At 42.6% G+C, this 21,336-nt stretch overlaps 1 long non-coding RNA gene across 1 annotated transcript; it reads left to right on the top strand.

Annotated features, from left to right (window-relative positions):
- The first annotated feature begins 823 nt into the window (after positions 1 to 823).
- LOC140846774 (uncharacterized) lies at positions 824 to 20,987 on the top strand. The gene is made up of 3 exons (XR_012126179.1): positions 824 to 1,193; positions 2,581 to 2,649; positions 19,599 to 20,987. It is a non-coding gene; the product is annotated as an uncharacterized lncRNA (long non-coding RNA).
- Positions 20,988 to 21,336: the final 349 nt, after the last annotated feature.

Below are 21,336 nucleotides of genomic sequence, written 5' to 3'. Positions count from 1 at the left end.
AAAGGTGTTAGGGAAGGAGGGAAGTTAGGTTACTGGGAGGTTATCAGGCAAAATAGGATAAACACAAGTGCATGGTTGTCATGCAAATTTGAGCTGAGGCCAAACTCCACTGATAAAAGTTTCTAGAGATTTGGTTATCCTTCCATTCCCAGTACAGAGGGAGGCACCCTTACACATGTGGATTTACTGCATAAAAGCAAATGCTCCTCATAACAGGCAGCTTTTCAATTTCCAGAGATTATCCTCTGCTTTTAAAAATAGTTAATCAGCCGAACATAATCCTGTGCCAAAGAGGCATAGTCTGCTCCCCTTCCCGTGGGTGTACCACAATTTGCGTATCCATTCATTTACTGGAGAACATTCTGACATCTCTAAGTTTTTAGCCATTGTGCTGCTGCAAAAAATTTGCATTATGATTATGGCTGGGACAGTGTTTCAAAGCAGTTGTCTAAATATGGGAGGTGCACTTCTTGGATCGTAAGGTGAGAATCTTTTTCTAATGGTAAAATGTTTTTTAATGGTTCTTTTTTGTTTTATGGATTTCTGTATATCTTGAGTACGAATCCTTTATCAAATACGTATTTTGTAAATATTTTCTCCCAGTTTCCGTCTTGTCTTTGGGTTCTCCAAACAAGGTCTTTTAGAGTAGAAAATTTAAATTATATAAAGCCCACGTGATTAGTTATTTTTCTTTTGTGGATAGACTTTTGGTGTTGACTGTTAAAAGTCATCAGCAAGATTATGTAGGTTTTCTAGCTTTTAACTAAAATTTTTATAATTTTACATACATCTAAAATTCGTCTATGGACAGTTCTGAGTGAGTTTTGATGTAAGCTGTAAAGCCTGTGTCTACCTTCATTTCATTCCGTATGGTCTCCAACGAATTGGAGAAGACACGGAACAGTCCTGTCCATTGGGAGTTTGAATTAACAAAGATTTGTGGTTCATCCGTTTAACCACGAGGCGGCGCCTCTGCCCCTATTTTGGAAACGCGCAGCGCACAGGCCCCGGGACTTTGCCGCTCTCCTAACGGGAGCCGGGATTCCTTGGGCTCCGCTGCAGCCCCGGGACCCCGCCGGCCGCGTCCGCAGTGACAGCTCGGTTTCCTCGGGAGCCGCGGGACAGAAAGTTGAAGAGAGGCTCCCCGTGCACTGCCTGCCAAGCGCTCCCCTACCGGGGCCGGGGTAGGAAAGGTCGGCAGCGGGGAACGGGGTCTTCGCGGAGTTTGGGGGCGCGGCGGGCGCGGGTGATTTCGGGCTGCAGGCGTGGCGGGCGGTGCTCGGGGCGAGTTCGGGGCGCGGGTGAGTTCGGGCCGGGGCGCGGCGGGGCCGAGGCGGGTGTGCGGCGTCCAGCGCGTCCCCGGGAGCCTGTGTCTCCGCGCCGCGCGCCCCGGGCCCCGTGTGGCGGGTGGATTGGCCGCACCTGCGGGACGCCCTCCGGCTCCAGGCGTCCTTCCTAACGAGGCTCTGAGACGGGATTGGGTTCAGGGAACGTGGCTGCTGAGGCGGCCCGCTTACCGGGGGCGCAGCTCTTGCTGTGCGCCGAGCACACCAGGCGGTTCCTGGGAAGGGCCCCCGGGGAGGGGGCCGCCTGGGAGACCCCCGGGGCGCATTTAGGCGCTGACTCAGCCTGGCTCCCCAAGGGCGGCCCCTACCCACGGCCTGGGACCGGGGCTTCGTGGTCGGCTCCTCAGGAAGAGCAGGTTTGGGGGGTTGAGGGCACCGGGTGCCTGTTTCCACACCCGCGTCTGCTTCGGCGCCATGCAGGGTCTCAGTTGCTGCGGCACCGCAGTGCAGTGGGAAGTCTGGGCGCGACGCCCCAGCTCTGCTTTCCAAGAACGGTTTTGGGATTGGGGTCCTGTGGGGTTCCATCCAGCCTGTAAGGTGTCTGCTTCTGTGAGAAGTGTGATGGAATTTCGGTGGGGGTGGCACGGATTCTGCACGTTGCTGTGGGCGGAGGAGACTTGTCATAATCTAACTCTTACCATCCACGTCCGCAGCGTCCACAGTTTCCAGAGCTCAGGCCTCCCTCGTCCTTGGTTAAGTTTCTTCTTAGGTACTTGTAACTCCAGTGGAAATTTCGGGGACAAAGTACCTTTGAACCGAAATCAGTAAAAGGGAGAAATAAAGTGGGAGAAACCAGTTCATTACTTACTAGCAGCCATACACTTCTGCTCGCCAGTGTCTCTCACAACCTGGCTGCAGAAGAAAGGGCTCCACCCAACTTCTCCAGTCCAGATGTGCCCTCCCTCACCCTTGTAATTACCTGCTGATAAAGAGATGGACTACTTCTCTCTACCCCTTGGAAAAACCTACTGATAAGGAGATGCACCGAGGCCAGGCAAGAGATTCTGGAAATACTGCAATTTTACTCACAACGCTTTGTACTTTATGATGCAGTTTTAAAGGGCATTGCTTTCTTAATCTCTCTGATGGTTGGTTATTAGTGAATACAAGCAACCGACTTTTTTTATGTTGGTTTCGTATCTTAGAAGTTTATTGAATTCATTTTTAGTTTTAATAAGGTCTTTGGTGGAGTGGTGTGGGAAACTGGAATTCTAAAATCCCACTGTTTGTACAGCAGGTCATCCCAATGCCCAACGCCCAGTGGCTACAGGGGATCCTCTAATGACCCCTGGACCCCTGTAAGGTGAGTAGCACCCCCTTTGGGTGAACTGGATGGGGAGGGCTTGGCCCCTGTTGATGCGGTGTGATGCTTATCTCATGGTTGTTTTGCAAAGTAAGTTAATTTCCAGCAATTTCAAGCATACAGAAAACTTGCAGTGTCAGTACAAATTCTCTTTATACTGAATTCCCCAGCGCCTCACTTTACCACAGTTGCCACTTCACTTGGAGCCCTACCCCAAACAGGGACACATTCCCATGGAACCACCACCTGACCCCAAATGAGGGAAGTCTTAGGGTCTCCACATGATAACCCAGTGCACAGACCCACCGCAGCTGTCACCACGCGCCCCAGCTGTGTGCACACGTCTTTCTATCCTGAGGCAGTTTCCTTTTTCTGGAACTGTTCCCGAGACTTTACCTCAGTTGGGCTTTCCAGGACCTCACATAAGTGGGATCACATAATATTTGTTCTTCTTTGAGGGGGGCATTTCACTGAACATAATGGTTTTAGGGTCCATCTGTGTAGCATGTTCTAGAACCCCTTGTTTACTTTGCTGTGTAGAGAGCACATTTTTTTTATGTTTATCTGGACACCCAGGTCGTCTCCACCTTTTGGCTGTTGTGAATCATGCAGCTGTGAACATGGGTTTGCAAATATCTAAGTCCCTGCTTTCATGTCATTTGAGCAAATCCCCAGAAATGGAATTGCTAATCATATGTTAATTCTGTGCTCGAGTTTCTGCGGATGCCCCCCCCCACTGTTTTAATTAATTAATTAATCAATTAATTTTTATTAAGGCATGATTGTTATACACTCTTATGAAGGCATGAAAAACCAATGTGGTTACTATATTTACCCATATTATCAAGTTCCCATCCACACCCCAATGTAGTCACTGTCCATCAGTGTAGTAAGATGCCACAGATCCACTATGTGCCTTCTCTGTGCTACATTGTTCTCCCCGTGACCCCCACACCATGTGTACTAAACATAATACCCCTCAATCCCATTCTCCCTCCCTCCCCACCCGCCCTCCCACACCCCTCCCCTTTGGTAACCACTAGTTCATTCTTGGAGTCTCCGAGTCTGCTGCTATTTTGTCCCTTCAGTTTTGCTTCATTGTTATACTCCATAAATGAGGGAAATCATTTGGCATTTGTCTTTCTCAGACTGACTTATGTCACTGAGCATAATGTCCTCCAGCTCCATCCATGTTGTTGCAAATGGTACCCACACACCGTTTTCAAAGCAGCCTTGGACCATTTTTCTTTATTTCTATATTTGGCAGAATAATGCAGTTTATGGGTCAACCCTGTTTTGTTCATCCATTCACCCCTTGAAGGGCATTTGAGTTGTTTCTACCTTTTTGCTGTGGTGAGCAGTGCTGCCAAGAACTCATGGGCCAGTTTCTGTTTGAACAGTTTTTTCATTTCTTTGGGGTATTTATCTAGGAGTGGGTGTTCACCCACAATTAGATAATTGTATTATATATTATGAGGAAATGCCAAGCTGTTGTACACAAGCTGCATGTTTTATATTTCCACAAGTAAAGGTTAGGGGCTCCAATTCCTCTACATCCTTGGCAACATGTCATTTTGAATTTTCCTGAGGATGGTCATTGCTGTGTGCTTGCAGGGGGTGGTCACTGTGGTTTAATTTGCATTTCCATAGCAAGTACTGCTGTGTTCATGTGCTTGTTGAACGTTTGTATGTCTTGCTTGGAATCTTTCATCCACTTTAAACATTTGGGTGTTGTCTTGTTGCCTTGTACAAGTTTGTGGTGTTTTCTGGGTTACAGGCTCTTGTCAGATGTACAATGTGGAGATATTTTCTTCCATTCTGTGGCTGTTTTTCACTTTCTGGTTGGTGACTTTTGATGCAGAAAAGTTTTTAATTTGGGGGAATTATGATTTATGCTTTCTTCTTTTGCTTGTCCTTTGGTGTCAGATCTGAGAAACCATGGCTAAATCCAAGGTCCTGAACGTTTCTCCTCATGTTTTCTTCTAGAGTCTATACTTTTACCTATTATGTAAGCCCTTTGCCTGTTTTGAGTTAATTTTTGTATGTGATATGAGTTAAGGGTTCAGTTTCATTCCTCTGTACATGGACAGTCATTTGCCCAGCACCATTTGCTGAAAACACCATTGTTTCCCTAATTTAATGTTGTCCACTATTGTTAGAAAGCAATTGACTGTAGATGGTTGGGGTCACTTCTGGGCTTTCCACTCAGTTTTGTTGATCTATACATACAGTCGACCTTTGAACAACACGGGGGTTTGTGTACCTGACACCCCACAGAGTCAGAATCCACATAAAATATCTCACTCCCCCAAACTTAAGTATTATCCTAAATATGATTGCCTATTTTGACTGAAATTTTTACCAATAATATAAAGTCAATTAACACATATTTTGTACATGGTACATGTTTTGTGCTGTATTCTAACAGTAAGGTAAGGTAGAAAAAAGGAAATGTTTCAAATTGTCTTAAGCTTTTAAACATTTTTTCTAAACATTTGTGGAAAAAAATCCACTCAAGTCGACCTGGGCAGTTCACACCCCTGCTGTCCATGGGCCAACTGTGTATGTTTATGCCAGTGTCACAGTGTTTTATTTACTGTGACTTTGTACTAAGATTAGATCTTGGGGGCCATGAGCCTTCAGCTTTGATTTTCTTTTTCAAGAATCTTTTCAAGTGCTCTTTGGGTTCTCTTGAAATTCCATGTGTCAGGATCAGCTGGTACATTAAAGCCTGTGAATTTTCAAAGAAATCACGTTGACTCTGTAGGTTGCATTTGTGTCATTGCCACCTTAACAGTATTTAAGTCTTTCCATCAACATGAGTAGACTTTACATGTATTAAACCTTTCTTAGTTTTTAAATTATCAATGTTTTATGATTTTCAATGCACAAGATTTACACCTAAGTCTATTCTTAGTATTTTATTAATGTTCACATTATTTAATGTGGAATAAAAAAAAAAAGGCAGGCTTCTCCTCTGAGCACAAGTCTCTTTCCATCACCCTGGGGGAGGGGCCTTCACTCCCCACCCAGAGCTGCAAACAGACAGTTACAGACACAGCCTGTCAGACGTCAAATAGCCGTGGAAGCTGGTACTTGTCACTATAGCTAAATTGTCCTTTTAGTTGGAATCTGAGTCTGTACATCTTGTGGTCACACATTATACGTTATATTTTTTGTATAGCTCAATTTAGTTTCTGTTTTAAATCCTCCTTCTCCTGGGATAGTGGAAGCACAACTTGCCAACCCTCTCCCTGGGATGTGCTACCGTGAACATGGAAGTACAGTAGAACACATGTATGTTGGTCTGTGCCTCAATCCTGACACTGGGCTCCTAAAGCTCTGGGGATTTCCTGAGTAATAGAGGTATCTTTTGTTCTAAGTAGGTGGTTCTGGGTGGGTTCTGCTGGGTGTCTGACAAGCAGAAAGCCCAAGCCATGATTAGAAGCTTGAGATTTTCAGTCTCACCCCTCCATTCTCTAGAGAAAGGGGAGGGGATCAAAATGGAGTTAATAATACATCATACCAGTGTCTCAATATATGGATTTTTGAGAGCTTCCAGGTTGGCGAACCACAGGGAAGAATGAAGCCTTCTGCTGGCCCAAGGCCAATGCCTTCATAATCCCAAAGAAGCTGTTGGAAACCATTTCTCACGTGGGGTAGACCTGTAACCTCCAGTGATCAAGGCACCAGCTTCACTGGGCAAATCACTGTACATTTCACTGTACAAGTTGTAGTGAAATGTAATCGATGTACCCCAATTTGCCAAAGCATTCATCTGCTGAAACACATCCTGATTTCTTTAAGTTTTTAGCCTTTATGAATAGAGCTATTGTGTAAAATTGCACGATGGCTTTTTTTGGGGCATAGTTTTTCAAAGCAGTTGTCTAAATACTGGTGATGTAATTCTTGGATGTTAAGGTGAGACTTTTTTTTAAATCGTAAAACATTATTTTATTTTATTTTATTTTATTTATTATTTATATATTTTTTGAGAGGGCATCTCTCATATTTATTGATCAAATGGTTGTTAACAACAATTAAATTCTGTATAGGGGACTCAATGCACAATCATTAATCAACCCCAAGCCTAATTCTCAACAGTCTCCAATCTTCTGAAGCATAATGGACAAGTTCTTACATGGTGGACAAGTTCTTACATAGTGAATAAGTTCTTACATGGTGAACGGTACAAGGGCAGTCGTACCACAGGAACTGTCGGTTTTGATCACGCATCATGAACTATAAACAATCAGGTCAAATATGATTATTCATTTGATTTTTTTTTTTTTTTTTTTTTTTTTTAGGATTTGGGTTAGAATTTTATTGAATCCATAGATCAATTTGAGGAGAATTGCCATCTTAATACTAAGTCTTCCAATGTATGAACCTAGTATAACCCTCAGTTTATGTACATCTTTGTTAATTTCCCTAAGTAAGGTTTTATTGTTTTCAGTATTCAAGTATTATGTATCTTTTGTAAAATGTATTCTTCAATATTTTACTTTTGTAAATGCCATTGTAATTTTATTTTATTTTATTTTATTTTATTTATTTTTTTTTTTTGAGAGGGCATCTCTCATATTTATTGATCAAATGGTTGTTAACAACAATTAAATTCTGTATAGGGGACTCAATGCACAATCATTAATCAACCCCAAGCCTAATTCTCAACAGTCTCCAATCTTCTGAAGCATAATGGACAAGTTCTTACATGGTGGACAAGTTCTTACATAGTGAATAAGTTCTTACATGGTGAACGGTACAAGGGCAGTCGTTACCACAGGAACTGTCGGTTTTGATCACGCATCATGAACTATAAACAATCAGGTCAAATATGATTATTCATTTGATTTTTATACTTGATTTAAATGTGAATCCCACATTTCTCCCTTATTATTATTATTATTATCATTAATATTATTAATAAAATGCTGAAGTGGTAGGTAGATGCAAGATAAAGGTAGAAAACATAATTTAGTGCTGTAAGAGGGCAAATGTAGATGATCAGGTGTGTGCCTATGGACTATTAATCCAAGCTAGACAAGGACAACAAAACATCCATGGATGCAGAAGATTTCTCTCAAAATGGGGCAGGTGAGGTTCTAAGCCTCACCTCTGTTGATCCCCAATTTCTCACCTGATGGCCCCCCTGCAACTGTGCCTGTCTTAGGTTGTTCCTCCCTTGAGGAATCTTATCTGTCTCTGGCTAACCTGTCATCTTCCAGGGCCATACAGGGAAATGTAAAGTTGGTAACTGAGAGAGAAGAAATATTGTTTGAAAAGGTTAGCTTTTTACTTCTTTGCATATTTATGCCCTGTGGCTTCTATGCCCAGCATTTGTCTTGAGGTATCTTTACCACTTGGAAGAATTATAATACTCAGTAATTTTCGATATGAGGCATGAATTCTACTAAAGGGTTGTAATTAGGAAGGAAGAAGAAAAGCTATAGAAGTAGCAGACAGAAGAAAACATGGGAAGATTGATTATTTCTTTGACGTATCTTCTTGTAGAGTAACATAAGCATGTATAGGTTTTAAACTACTAATTAAATTGCATACACACATTAACATAATAGGAATACAGCTACATAACAAAAGCAGACCTACAATTACCAGCCATATCCAGTGAAACCAAGAAAACCAGTTAGGTACCCTAAGCATTTGTGAAAACTTATCAATGATATGGTGGATATTGTCTAACTGAATTTGAATAGTTTGAGAAAAGTCAGACAAATTTAAACAACACATTCCTGGGAACTGTTCACATCCCATGTGTTCTTTTAACAGTAGATAGTCTATAGTCGCAAGATTTTGGAGCACTGCAACTTGCACTTCTCCTAATTCTTGGTTGAGTTCCAACAGTATAGATCCAGTCAAATTTGTTGTTTTACTGTGTGCACAGGCCAGCTTAGATATCTCCTTCTTCATTCCAATGGCAAGTCCAGGAACTGGTGGGATGAATGCAGCTACAACTGCAGCAGCGCCAGGATCTTTGTTGAAGTTTTTTGATGTTCATCTTCTGGAATGACTCTTCCAGAGGATGTTGATGTTGGAAATTCTTCTTCATATCGTATCTTGATTCATTTTCTGTGTAGCCAAATTAGGCTTTGATCCTTTGTATAAACACAAACAAACCCTTTGCCCATACTTTGATATGCCCTTTATACCATTGTGAAGAACCTATTGGAGATCACCACACAGGAACTGCCTTTTTTTCTTTTTTTTTAGAAAAAGGAATATTATCAGAAAAATGTACTTCCATAGCTGATCATCTGACACCCTTTAAGTGATCATAATCAAGGATATTTAAAGCATGCATTAATCGGTGATTTGCAGTTAGTTTTATCCTATCAGGGAGTAATCCCCCTTTTCTTTCTTTTTTTTATCATTAATCTACAATTACATGAAGAACATTATGTTTACTAGGCTCTCCCCTATACCAGGTCCCCCCACAAACCCCCTTACAGTCACTGTCCATCAGCATAGCAAAATGTTGTGGAATCACTACTTGTCTTCTCTGTGTTGCACAGCCCTCCCTCCCCTTTCTCCCTCCCCCCCATTATGCATCATAATATATCCCCTTTCTTGTCCCCCCCTTATCCCTCCCTACCCTCCCATTCTCCCCAGTCTCTTTCCCTTTGGTAACTGTTAGTCCATTCTTGGGTTCTGTGATTCTGCTGCTGTTTTGTTCCTTCAGTTTTTCCTTTGTCCTTATACTCCACAGATGAGTGAAATCATTTGGTATTTCTTTTTCTCCTCTTGGCTTATTTCACTGAGCATAATACCCTCCAGCTCCATCCATGTTGTTGCAAATGGTAGGATTTGTTTTCTTTTTATGGCTGAATAATATCCCATTGTGTATATGTACCACATCTTCTTTATCCATTCATCTACTGATGGACACTTAGGTTGTTTCCAATTCTTGGCTATTGTAAATAGTGCTGCAATAAACATAGGGGTACATCTGTCTTTTTCAAACTGGAGTGCTGCATTCTTAGGGTAAATTCCTAGAAGTGGAATTCCTGGGTTGAATGCTAAGTCTATTTTGAGCGTTTTGAGGAACCTCCATACTGCTTTCCACAATGGCTGAACTAATTTACATTCCCACCAGCAGTGTAGGAGGGTTCCCCTTTCTCCACAACCTCACCAACATTTGTTGTTGTTTGTCTTTTGGATGGTGGCCATCCTTACAGGTGTGAGATGATACCTCATTGTGGTTTTAATTTGCATTTCTCTGATAAGTACCGATGTGGAGCATCTTTCATTGTGTCTGTTGGCCATCTGTATTTCTTTTTTGGAGAACTGTCTGTTCAGTTCCTCTGCCCGTTTATTAATTGGATTATTTGTTTTTTGTCTGTTGAGGTGGGTAAGCTCTTTATATATTTTGGACGTCAAGCCTTTATTGGATCTGTCATTTACAAATATATTCTCCCATACTGTAGGGTACCTTTTTGTTCTATTGATGGTGTCTTTTGATGTACAGAAGCTTTTCAACTTTATATAGTCCCACTTGTTCATTTTTGCTGTTGTTTTCTTTGCCCGAGGAGATATGTTCAAGAAGAGGTCACTCATGTTTATGTCCAAGAGGTTTTTGCCTATGTTTTTTTCTAAGAGTTCTATGGTTTCATGACTTACATTCAGGTCTTTGATCCATTTTGAATTTACTTTTGTGTATGGGGTTAGACAATGGTCCAGTTTCATTCTCCTACATGTAGGTGTCCAGTTTTGCCAGCACCATCTGTTGTTTCGCCATTGTATGTCCATGGCTCCTTTATCAAATATTAATTGACCATATATGTTTGGGTTAATGTCTGGAGTCTCTAATCTGTTCCACTGGTCTGTGGCTCTGTTCTTGTGCCAGTACCAAATTGTCTTGATTACTATGGCTTTGTAGTAGAGCTTGAAGTTGGGGAGTGAGATCCCCCCTACTTTATTCTTCTTTCTCAGGATTGCTTTGGCTATTCGGGGTCTTTGGTGTTTCCATATGAATCTTTGAACTATTTGTTCCAGTTCATTGAAGAATGTTGCTGGTAATTTGATAGGGATTGCATCAAATCTGTATATTGCTTTGGGCAGGATGGCCATTTTGACAATATTAATTCTTCCTAGGCACAAGCATGGGATGAGTTTCCATTTGTTAGTGTCCCCTTTAATTTCTTTTAAGAGTGACTTGTAGTTTTCAGGGTATAGGTCTTTCACTTCTTTGGTTAGGTTTATTCCTAGGTATTTTATTCTTTTCGATGCAATTGTGAATGGAGTTGTTTTCCTGATTTCTCTTTCTATTGGGTCATTGTTAGTGTATAGGAAAGTCACAGATTTCTGTGTGTTAATTTTGTATCCTGCAACTTTGCTGTATTCCAATATCAGTTCTAGTAGTTTTGGAGTGGAGTCTTTAGGGTTTTTTTATGTACAATATCATGTCATCTGCAAATAGTGACAGTTTAATTTCTTCTTTACCAATCTGGATTCCTTGTATTTCTTTGTTTTGTCTGATTGCCATGGCTAGGACCTCTAGTACTAAGTTAAATAACAGTGGGGAGAGTGGGCATCCCTGTCTTGTTCCCAATCTCAGAGGAAATGCTTTCAGCTTCTCGCTGTTCAGTATAATCTTGGCTGTGCGTTTCTCATATATGGCCTTTATTATGTTGAGGTACTTGCCCTCTATACCCATATTGCTGAGAGTTTTTATCATGAATGGATGTTGAATTTTGTCAAATGCTTTTTCAGCATCTATGGAGATGATCATGTGGTTTTTGTCTTTCTTTTTGTTGATGTGGTGGATGATGTTGATGGATTTTCGAATGTTGTACCATCCTTGCATCCCTGGGATGAATCTTACTTGGTCATGATGTATGATCCTTTCGATATATTTTTGAATTCGGTTTGCTAATATTTTATTGAGTATTTTTGCGTCTACATTCATCAGTGATATTGGTGTGTAATTTTCTTTGTTGGTAGGGTCTTTGCCTGGTTTTGGTATTAGGGTGATGTTGGCTTCATAGAATGAGTTTGGGAGTATTCCCTCCTCTTCTATTTTTTGGAAAACTTTAAGGAGAATGGGTATTATGTCTTCTCTGTGTGTCTGATAGAATTCCGAGGTAAATCTGTCTGGCCCGGGGGTTTTGTTCTTGGGTAGTTTTTTGATTACCGTTTCAATTTCTTTGTTCGTAATTGGTTTGTTTAACTTTTGTGTTTCTTCCTTGATCATTCTTGGAAGGTTGTATTTTTCTAGGAAGTTGTCCATTTCTTCTAGGTTTTCCAGCTTGTTGGCATATAGGTTTTCATAGTAGTCTTTAACAATTCTTTGTATTTCTGTGGATTCTGTCATGATTTTTCCGTTCTCGTTTGTGATTCTGTTGATTTGTGTTGATTCTCTTTTTCTCTTAATAAGTTTGGCTAGGGGCCTATCTATTTTGTTTATTTTCTCAAAGAACCATCTCTTGGTTTCACTGATTTTTGCTATTGTTTTATTCTTCTCAATTTTGTTTATTTCTTCTCTGATCTTTATTATGTCCCTCCTTCTGCTGACTTTAGGCCTCATTTGTTCTTCTTTTCCCAGTTTTGATAATTGTGATGTAAGACTATTCATTTGGGATTGTTCTTCCTTCTTCAAGTGTGCCTGGATCGCTATATACTTTTCTCTTAAGACTGCTTTTGCTGCATCCCACAGAAGTTAGGGCTTTGTGTTGTTGTTGTCATTTTTTTCCATAAACTCCTTGATCTCTATTTTAATTTGGTCATTGATCCATTGATTATTTAAGAGCATGTTGTTAAGCCTACATGTGTTTGTGAGCCCTTTTGTTTTATTTGTAGAATTTATTTCTAGTTTTATACCTTTGTGGTCTGAAATGTTGGTTGGTAGAATTTCAATATTTTGGAATTTACTGAGGCTTTTTTTATGGGCTAGTATGTGGTCTATTCTGGAGAATGTTCCATGTGCACTTGAGAAGAATGTATATCCTGTTGCTTTTGGATGTAGAGTTCTGTAGATGTCTAATTAGGTCCATCTGTTCTATTGTGTTGTTCAGTGCCTCCATGTCCTTAATTATTTTCTGCCTGGTGGATCTATCCTTTGGGGTGAGTGGTGTGTTGAAGTCTCCTAAAATGAATGCATTGCAGTCTATTTCCCCCTTTAGTTCTGTTAGTAGTTGTTTCACATATGCTGGTGCTCCTGTATTGGGTGCATATATATTTAGAATGGTTATATCCTCTTGTTGGACTGAGCCCTTTATCATTATGTAGTGTCCTTCTTTATCGCTTGTTACTTTCTTTGTTTTGAAGTCTATTTTGTCTGATATTAGTACTGCAATCCCTGCTTTCTTCTCTCTGTTGTTTGCCTGAAATATGTTTCTCCATCTCTTGACTTTTAGTCTGTGTATGTCTTTGGGTTTGAGGTGAGTTTCTTGTAAGCAGAATATAGATGGGTCTTGCTTTTTTATCCATTCTATTACTCTGTGTCTTTTGATTGGTGCATTCAGTCCATTTACATTTAGGATGACTATTGAAAGATATGTACTTACTGCCATTGCAGGCTTTAGATTCGTGGTTACCAAAGGTTCAAGGCTAGCCTCTTTAGTATCTTACTGCCTAACTTAGCTTGCTTATTGAGCTGTTATATACACTGTCTGGAGATTCTTTTCTTCTCTCCCTTCTTATTCCTCCTCCTCCATTTTTCATATGTTGGGTGTTTTGTTCTCTGCTCTTTTTAGGAGTGCTCCCATCTAGAGCAGTCCCTGTAAGATGCCCTGTAGAGGTGGTTTGTGGGAGGCAAATTCCTTCAACTTTTGCCTGTCTGGAAATTGTTTAATCCTTCCATCATATTTAAATGATAATCGTGCTGGATACAGTATCCTTGGTTCAAGGCCCTTCTGTTTCATTGCATTAAATATATCATGCCATTCTCTTCTGGCCTGTAAGGTTTCTGTCGAGAAGTCTGATGATAGCCTAATGGATTTTCCTTTATAGGTGACCTTTTTCTCTCTAGCTGCCTTTAAAACTCTTTCTTGTCCTTCATATTTGCCATTTTAATTATTATGTGTCTTGGTGTTGTCTTCCTTGGGTCCTTTCTGTTTGGAGTTCTGTGTATTTCCGTGATCTGTTTGATTATTTTGGGAGGAATGGCATTTTAATCCACACACCAGGAAGGCTCCTCGACCAATGGAGATAGTTCATTTGTTCTGTGTTTTATAACCTTCTTCCCAAGGGAGAGAAAGAAGCTATATAAATTTCACTCTTAGAAGTTAATTAGAAATGTCAGATTAGGGCAATGGTAAAGCACAGTTTACTGTTTGGTGCCAGCTCCCAGAAACACAATTGAGAAGCATAGTCTGGATGATTGTAAACAGAATTCAATTTATTCTGTTTTCTGTTTGGAGCCTGGTATTTCTTGTAACTAATTACTTTTACATGATCTGTTTGTTAATTGTTCAGAGGCAGCTGGTCCAAAATAAATGGAGAAAATGAAAGTAATTTGTATTTTTTTATTATAATTAAAGTTACAGTAACAAGTTTGAGTCCTTACAATGTAGGGCAGTTATGTAACACTCTATTTTGCTTAATGTCTTCATGGAAAGTAAAGAATGTTGGCACATTAGATTTGTTCAATTGTCCAGAATCCTGAAGTTAGCTGGAGTTGTCAACACTTCACTGTGGAAAAAAAAGGAAATCATTAGAAAACATTGATAACTGACTTATTAAAACCCAAACAAAACTTCTTTTTTGGAGCAGTACACATTCAGTTTTAATCTCTTAGAATTAAAGAGGCACTTGGGCCTGTAAATCAAAAAATGTTCAGTTTTAATAGTATAAGGATGGATGAGTCATGTTTAAAAGATTTCAGCATCAGAATGGAAACAAAGGATCCTCTGGCATTGAGTTAACTAGAGAAATCAGTCTTGATAGCCTTAAAACCCAATTATGCAAATAAGTTGGGGTTTGTTTTTATTTAAAGTAAAGCCAATTCTGTTGTTACTGACAATATGAGCCACCACACAGTGAATATTATCACATGCTTTGGTCATTGTGTAAACTATTCAGTCCTCACAATGACACTGTGGGCCAGTTCCCTAGGGCTGCCAAAACCAAGTACCACAGACTGGGCAGCTCGAGCAGCAGGCTTGTTCTTTCATAGTTCTGGGGTCGAATGCCCAGATCAAGGTGTTGACAGTGATGGTTGGCTCTTCCTGAGGGCTGTGAGGGAGGCGCCACCCCAGGCCCCTTTCCTTGGCTTGTAGATGCCGTCTTTCCCCTGTGTGTTCGTACCAGCTTCCTCTGTCCATGCCTGTGTCCACATTTCCCTCGTATGAGACACCAGTCCCATTACCTAAGGCCCATCCTAATGAGCTTACATAAAGTTAATCATCTCTTTAGAGATCCTATCTCCAAATATGGTCACATTCTGGAAATCCTAACTCTATGGATTTGAGGGTTAGGACTTCAACATGGGAATTTTGAGAGAGGACCATGGAAGTCAACCAATGGAAGATCTGTATTTCCCATTTTACACCTGAGAAAATAGGCCTCAAAAGATTGCGACTCATCCTCTGCCTCCAGATAGTGGGGGCAGAGTCTAGACTAATCAGATGTGTTGCCTATAATCACAGTCAGATGGGTCTTTTCCTATCATTGTCCCACCCAATTTCAGGCTTTCACATTCCCAGGGGGTTTATTACCTTACACCCACTACTCCTCCCGTTAGAGTAGGTAGACAGCACACATAAGCAGGCAGGGGGAGGGGATGTCTGTCCAGTGCTTACATTCTGCTCATTTCCGTTCGAGCTGTTCTTGTGGGATGAGGGCAGTGAGGGTATAGATAACAGACCAGCTGAAAATGGCTGGTTCCAACATGGAGAAGTTGACCTAAACCTCACCCCAAAATCATGCCCTAATTAACGGTAAAAATTGCACCTACCTGTACCATGACAGTCCCAGCATGAACCAAATATAACCAAAACTCCCCTGGATGTGAGGGTAGAGCAAGTCCAAACCCAAAAAAGACCTCACCTGTTCCCTCTGAAACCTGAGCCCACTTAGTGAATGTTCATCTCCCTTTACATAACAAACGCCCTTATTGTTTCCTCAGTGCTACTTCCTCTGATCCACCCTCACCACCTCACAGGTCTGTATGTTCTCCTTTCTCTAAACTCCTAGTGCTCAGCTGCCTTTTGTGTCTGTTCTTGAATTCTTCCTCACAGGAGGCCAAGGACCCGTCTCTGGTAACACTCTGGTCTCTAGTTGTCTCCCCATCTGCAGCCTCCACCTCCCCTTTTTCCTTCACACTGATCCCCACCTTCCAAAACTCACATGAAACACCACTGGCTTCCTCTGAATCATGTACACTGTATCTCATAAAGGCTCTTGGAGCTTCCTGGGTATTGACCCACCACCCAATAAGTTAGACCAAGCAATGAGCTTGGGGGGAGCCTTGAAGAGGCCTCCAGGGTGATGTGTGCTCATGCCTGTCTGTGTCTGCCTCACAGCTCACCTCCTTGGTGAGCGTTTCCCAGCCCCTCTGAGCCCCCAGCAGCTCACAGCCCCACAGGCCCAGGTGGACTTTTATCAGACACCAGAAATTCCTTATCATGGGCATTTATTGTCATATCTGCATCTCCACCAGACGGTAAGGTAGAAACGGTGTTTTATCATCTCTGAATCCCCAGGGCTCAGCATTTTGCATTGTAGTTACTGGTGAGTATTTATTAATTGCCTGAATGAATGAATGATTTCCTGCCCTGTACATAAAAATACTTCCTCCACCCAGCTGAATGGTGCATACAATTATAATAGATATTATAATATGATATTTTCTTCTTTTGGTTCAAGAATTGGTGCTTATTAATGGATGAAGGTTCTTCAGATGTTTAAGCCTTAGGGGAGATGTATGGATGTTAGGAGAGATGATTGCTTAGGGGCCTAATAATGGGTGAAGGAAGGGGAAGGTGCAGAAAGGTAATCAGAAGATGAAAGGCACTTTCCTCCACTTTCTTCTGAGCAGCAGCTCGTTGCCATAGCAACAGCAGCCATTTGTGATACTTCTTCCAGCTTCTTTCCTGCTGGTGAGGAGGAACTGAGAGCCACAACCTCTTCACACAGCAGGGCATTCTCCTGGCATCTCAGAGTGGAGCTGGGGTCAGACTTGGGGAGATGCAGCTTGAGCTGGACCAGCACGGGTGGTCAAGGGAAAAAGCTGAGCTGCCAGGACGTGAAGTGAAGGCTGCTGGGAGGTGGAGGCTGCCAGGAGGTGGAGGTCGACTCTCAGCCCGAGTTTCACAGGAGTTGGGGAGTCAGCTGTCATGTTGGCAAATAATCACAGTTGGGCAACAGCCCTCAGAGGAGATTCCCCAGAGATCTTCTGACTTAATTGATTCTATATGACCTCCTGACTGCAAAATTGGGAGCTTCCAACAGCAATGGCAGTTTTCAAAGGGGAGCCGCTGACTCCAGTGGACACCCCACACAGCATTGTTTGCCAGAGCTTCCAATGACTTATTCTTGTCAACAGGGCCAGAGAATACTGTTCTAAACAGGAAATGAGAAGAACGCCAGATCTGTGAATAGGAAATTGTACATGAGGAGGAGTCTGTGTCTCTTTAGTGTGGAATTTGTAGTTTTCCTAATCACATCAACAGCTTTATTGCAAGATATGCCAATTTCTGCAGCAGAAATATGACTTAAAAATGCCAAAAACAGTTATCATCGTTTTATTGTGTCCTTTCTGCTTATTCTAAACCATCTCAAACCGACAGTCCTTTATTTGCAAGGATTGAGGAAAGGCAGGAATTGGGGTAATCCTGAATTACATTTGATAGATTTATTAATCAATTTTACTTATTTATTGAAGTGTCACAAACAACTGGAATTGAAGACATAAGGAAATTGTGAATTCACAAAAGTATTGGAACTTATAAAAGTTTTCTGTTAAAGGGAATTATCTGTTCTATTAACACCAAAGGGAAACTTCTCCAAACAATTCCTGGGGCTGATCACGGCTCCCTGAGCAGCAGCACCGCAGGAGCCTGTAACCCCCTGGCAGCTCCCACCATGTGCAGCCTCTCATTCTCAGCAGCAAGCCAAAGAGTCTACCGCGCAGCCTGCTGTTGGCATTTATCCTTTGTCATTCTCACATCTGCTTCTCCAAGTATGATGCATTTCATAAACATGTTTATAAGCCAGTAATTTGTTTCTGGCACTATTTTTGCTTCTTTTTACACCAAAATTCATTCTTGGGGAGGAGATATGTTAAGTGTCTCATTGTTAAGTGACCTTTCTTACTATGTTGTTATGAGATTTTACAGAGCATGTGAATAAGCATAGTCTAAGAAATCAAGCTGTAGGTTGTCATTTTAAACCACAACAGTCAGAAGTGAAGCATCCAGCCGAGGGGGTGGGAGGGAGACCCCCCTCAGAACATTCCCTAAGGACATCCCAGAGTTAAAAAGCATCAGGAAATTGCTCTGAGTGTCTCATGACCTCTAGATGACAATGCGGTGTTTCATTTTAAGGCTATGTATTAAGGTGGAAAACCAAATAGAGCTAGTTCGATTTGGTTTATAACATAGTCTATGAGTGAGCGGGGAGAAAAAGGAGGGAGGCTGAGAGGGAGACAAGTAGAGAGGACACAGTCTCTCAAGACTAGGCTGGAGCACCCTCTGGCTCACCCACCACACTCTCTCATCTGCCCTTTTCATGGGGTGTCTTGAGTAATAGATGAGGTGGTCTCCGTGTAGAATTCATACAGCAGCTCATGAAATGTCCTGAAGCAGATAGACAATGTAATAAGAGGTCTGCCGCTGAACCCTGTCTTGGTGCTGTCCTTCATAAGATGCAGACTCATACCCTCCCTAGAGAGGAAGCCAGTACTGACACGGGAAGCAGGGAGTGTCACTTGATATATTTGAGGTATTTACGTTCTGTGCCGTGTTCCACACAGCTTGCTACAAGAAAGCATACACAAAAATGCTAACATACGTAGTAAGAACAAAGAATCAGGGCTAGGACAAAAAGCCTGATAGGAGGTGAACACCCAGGGTTAGGGACTTATGTAAGGGACAAGCCAGAAGGATGAGGCTATGGCTACACTCGAGTCTTGTTTGGTTCTGTATTTCCTGGCAGGACAGTAAAGCAGGATGTGTTGCTCACGTGTGGCACAAGCTGACCGGTGGAGCCGGCCTGCCGGCACACGCCCACCTCTCACCTCTGTGCTGCCTGTGGAGAAGCCCTGCAGCAGGGGTCCCGACATCAGGCCTCATGGCCTGTGAGAGCTTCTTGACATTGGCATTTCAGCAGTGGCCTATTGGAGGCAATGGCTAGGGACAGAGCTTCAGGCCAGGGGCAAAGAAGGTCTTCAGGCATGCACGGGTCTTCTGGTGCTCCAGGAGCAGCCTGACTCCCTCCGGTCCCGGCCTGCACCCTGTGTTTACATGAGCACATGAGGAGAGAGAAAACAGGGCTGCTTGAGAACACAGCCCAGCAGCCTTGTGATACAACAGGCCCTTTAAGAAGCTTCCAGAAAGAAATGGCTTCTGCCTTTGGCTCCTGGTGGGACCCCACCCCTCAGTGACTCAGGGGCCAGGAGAGACCCCACCCCCCAGTGACTCAGAGGCCAGGAAGCTTATACCCTGAAGCCCAGAGCCAAGGATAAATCCCATTGCTCCACTGCCGACACTCCATTCTGTCTGAGTTTTCATTTAATGTCCAGCCCAAGACTGACATAATGCCTTTCTATTTTTCATCCGGAGAGCAAACAAATATAAGGCTTTGAACAAGAGAAAAAAAAAAGAGCCAAATGTGGCTATTATTCTTCGTTAAAACTTAGAGTGCCAAGGTCTAAACCCCAAGGAAGATGTTGAGGCCGTAGCGGGAGACTCACTGCCCAGGAAAGGCAGGGAGAGGTGGAGAGAAGCGGAGAGCGACCGCCCCTGACCGTCTCTCTCTCTGACATTTTCCAGGTCTGGCTGTGGGGATTCCGGGCTGCGGCAGGAGTTCGCATCATGTACCCGAGGCCACGTCTGTCACCCTGCAGCCCCCGCTGCTGCGTCTCAAGGCCCGCTGTCTCGGCCGTGTTCATGCCAGGAGGGATGATGTGGGTCCTGTCTGCGCAGGGGACCTGGCGAAACATCGCAGACTCACCACTAACAGAAACAAAAATTCCCTATCTCATTTACTCTTCACTCAGACCCCTTGCAAGGACCTCTCCATCCCCATTTTGTACATGAGGACATTGAGATTTAGAGAGATTACGTAGCTTGAAAGTAATTACAACCATTAAAAGATGTCTCAGAACGCAATCACGGTGCCTCCTGTCTGGGTGACGGTGGAAATGGCAAAAGCGCCCCCTTTAAAAAGACATGCTTTTCCTACATTTTCTAGTTGCTCCTGAGTAACAAGGGGGTAGAAACCTCGAGGAGGTGGAAGGTAGTGGATGGAGGCAGAGTGGCCCTGGGGGCGCCAGGTGGATGGGAGTTGCCATCAGTCCTCACAGCATCCCTGGGAGGCATCGGCATCTTCCCCGTTAGCTCACAAGGGGCTGAGGCTTCTGCTCCACATGGGCCTCAGGCCGCATTGGGAGGAAATGGAGTTGCTGGAAGGGGAGGCCTGCCCACTCTCATCAGCTGCCCCTGAACTCTCCCTCTCCTGGGGTATGCCCCAAGCTGCACTGTGTGCCTATTATTTACTTAATGCTCATGGCAGCCTGCCTACCTGGTGTGTCACTGTACATTTACAGTCACCTAGTGTCAGAGCTTTGAGACTGCTGCATGAAATGCAGTCTCTTTACTTTTCCATCCTTGCATCGTTTCCAAGGTTTGGGCATTTTGAGAACAGTCAGGCAGGGGACACATTGTCCATTTTCACAGTATTTCAGCTCTGGGTCTGAAAGACCTAGATTAGAGGAGGAAAAAAAGTCATATAAAATGCAGAGAAGATTAAAGTTCTCTTTTTTTTAAAAAAAGAAAAAATGGAGAAAAGCTTATTTCTCATTTGATTCAACTAGCCTAGGTAACAAGCAACACCTCAGGTCACCTCTTAACATCACTCCACATGACTGCAGACAGCCTCCCCGACGTTACCATTTGAGGCTGACACTGAGGTTATTCTAAATAATACTTTAGTTTCTTCACCTCACCATGGTAGAATTATGCGTCTGTACCTTTTATGACTTTATGTTCTTGAAACTAGCTGTGAATCAGGTATAAGATTGCCTGGAGCTGCTGCATTTACTTGATATTATAAAGTGAAAGTCACGTGTGTGATACATGTGTCTGAGTTGTGCTGTTCTGTAAAAGTTTGCAAATAGGTCCTTTTGAACCAAAGGGAAGGAAAATGTAGGATCTTCCTTTTGTGGGGCAAGGTAATGCTCAGAAGAATGTTGGGGGCCGGGTTCTGACCTCTTCCTCTGCTCCTCACAGTGGCATTCTGAGGCCCTGCTCTTGGGGAGGGTGAAGTGGTGAGCGTGGGCCTGAGAGACTCCCCGCTGACTGGCAGGGTTCTGGATTCTGTGGGAGGTGAGGGTGTTACTGCCTAACAATTCATTAATCTGTCCATCTGTTTTAGGCAGTTTTCTGGGTTTGTGTTATATTTAACAGTTTTAAAAAGTTGGTTTGCTTTAAAGAGGTGCCTCCTGTCCAGGTGAGGGTGAGTTCATATTGAAATTTTCTATTCAAATTTAACAATACTGAAGTTTTACTT

The sequence above is a fragment of the Manis javanica genome, chromosome 16 (genome assembly GCF_040802235.1).
Source record: "Manis javanica isolate MJ-LG chromosome 16, MJ_LKY, whole genome shotgun sequence".
Classification (NCBI taxonomy): Eukaryota; Metazoa; Chordata; class Mammalia; order Pholidota; family Manidae; genus Manis; species Manis javanica.
This window is presented reverse-complemented; position numbering and strand designations above follow the sequence as displayed.